Source organism: Delphinus delphis, chromosome 1 (assembly GCF_949987515.2).
Source record: "Delphinus delphis chromosome 1, mDelDel1.2, whole genome shotgun sequence".
Lineage (NCBI taxonomy): Eukaryota > Metazoa > Chordata > Mammalia > Artiodactyla > Delphinidae > Delphinus > Delphinus delphis.
In genome coordinates, this window is record NC_082683.1 from 76,220,708 (window position 1) to 76,223,379 (window position 2,672).

Sequence of the window (2,672 nt, forward strand, 5' to 3'; positions counted from 1 at the left end):
GAGAGATCAGATTCTTGAATAGTGTGGTTTGAGGTTTTGGTTCCAAAACATTGGACTCCAAGTCGTCATAGCTTCCTCATTGGTCTACCCAAACCAGATGGGATCAGACGTTTCCATGTTACTTTCTTCTCTCCTTGAATTTCCGCCACTGCAGAGTCCAGATGCAAATGCCTCAGCCCGGCAATCCAAACCCTCAGAGATCAGTCTTACTCCAGTCTACCTTTCTGACGTGGTGTCCTAGTGTCTCCCCTCCTGCAGCTTCCCTCCCACACCATCCGCATGTTCCCTTCACACCAAGGTCCTACATTTCCCCTTTCCTCACCTCCATTCACCTTCCTCTGGGCTCATGCTGTCCTCCTCCTGCAATGCCTCACCTCCACTTTTCTTGCTCTCTCTCTCTGTCTCTCCACTTCTCTCTCCCTCTTTCCTCCTTCTTTTCCCTGTACATCTAAGTATCTCCCTCCTACCCACTCCTTGTTGTTCGAATCTCCAGCACTGAGGGTGTTTGTCTCATCCTGGTTTATGCATATGTCTCTCTTCCAGCAGCCTAGGAGGCCCAGACAGAAGAAATGCAGTGGGAATAACATAACTTTTCTCTGTGGAAGCGTCTTACTAGGGACTTATTTGTATTTGGTACTCTGTAAGCACCTTGAAGACAACTTGGCTTTTAGGGAGCTCACAGTGTAATGGGGGAGAAAAACATAGATACAAATGCTTATGGTACAAGATAGATGTTTGCAGAAAGTGCTTCAGAACCAGAGAGAGTGTGGCTGGGTCTACCTGGAGGAATCAGGGAGGCTTCCTTGAGGAGGTGATGTTTTAGTAACGTCTAGGCAGAAGAAACGAAGGGAAATGCAGTTCAGGAGGAACAACACATGCAAAGGCAGAAAGCTGAATAGGAGCTGCACTTATCTGAGGCTTGGGGAGAAGTTCTAAGTGGTGAAGCCGAGAGAGAGTCAGTGGGAATGGTAGCACGTGCGGCTAGTAAAGATAAAGTCCTGATGGAGGTGGGCAAGCTTGAAAACAAACTTTATTTTTATCTTTGTATTTCCCTCACCAAGCCTAGTACCTTTGATAGAGTCATGAACTCGTCGTAGTTTCTTGATTTGAACTAAGCAAGTTAAATTTCACTGTATATCCCGAGACCCATTCGAACATGGTATGCCAACATTTTTTGTAATGTGATACGCATCGCGTGTACTGATGGTGTCAGATATATACATTGCACCGCATCATACATTACCCCATTTTCTTAAGCTCGTGACCTCAGCAGGTATCTCTCAATCTCCTGATCCTGGCCGTGGTTTCCTTTGTGGTGCCAATGTATTCCATGCGCAGTAAAAACTTATTCTCTGTTAAAGTAAGAGTTATGTTCTGTGCTTGAATAATGAGGAATGTTGAAGCCAGCGCACCTACCCGACATTTTACTTTTATAGGACCCTCGCTGGATAGTAATAAAGTCAGGACAAGTGGGTGTGACAGGATTTCCTTCAGGAGGGACTGAAGAAACAATGACCGATGATCAGTCAGTGTCAATATTTAATTCCTCTATGAGATGAACATGATCTAATGGCAACTTGATTTCCTCCCCAGATAGCCCCAGCCAGATGTTTTTTTTACAAGGCTGTCCATGAGTTCTTGGCAGGAAGCTTGCACCATCTTAAAGATGAGTTTGTTCTCTATTAGGTCAAGGAGGAGTGAACTAAATATTTTCTACTTGGATCTTCACATGATAAAAGCTTAACAGCTTTGAAGGAGCTATTATAGGTGAATGCCTAAAAGAAATACCCATTTGAAAAGTCCATAATTATGCACGTCTATAATAGTATGTAAAGGGATCATGGTTCCCATTAAGGATTATTGAGTAAATAGTGAGTTCTTAAGTCAGTAACTACTTATTTACATGATGGTCGGTCATGGCAATAAAAGAACCATTGCAAGCTGCTGAGCAGAACTTATTCATCCATGTAGTTGGGGCTCATAAGGTGCTGAGGTCTGTTTTCCACTCAGACATAAAAAGCATTGCAGCAACTTGGAGCGAAGGTAAGGCATTATCTTGCTGTTGAGCCAGGGGATGCTAATGAGTTCCAAAGGTCCCTGCAAGTGATTTAGGTTCAAAGTGACTGGAATTAGCACTGCCTGGAGGACATCTGCCTTCAACTACCCAGTCTCCATTCTCCTTTCTTCTGATAAAAGCCTCTTTTCCTTGGGATCTTCCCCTCCCACATTCCTTGTGACTCTGGTAGGGCTGTCAATCATATGGCCAGGCTTCCCCATCAGCAAGTGATCCAAGCAGCACTCTTAAGAGTCCTTTGGGGATTTAACATGATTTCTGGGAAATAGACATTTTGTTTTTAGGATGCCTTGGTAAAGGTCAGTGTAAGCTTAGAGCTACTGGTGCCTTTCTTCCAGGTAGAAAAATCTTGTCTGAAAGTAAAACCAACCAAGTAAGGTGGAAGTATGAGATGGTGAAAAAGAAATAGATTTGCGACCATATTGTTTGATCAGCTGGCTGAGCCATGTCTGAAGCTAGACCATGCCTTGGACTTCCCAGTTACATGAGTAGTAGATTTCTGTTTTATGTGTATGTGGTTTGAGCTGGGTTTCATGTTGCCAAAACTCTTGGGCTCCCTGGTGTGAAGTACCCTATTTGTGATTTTTCTTTTGTTCTC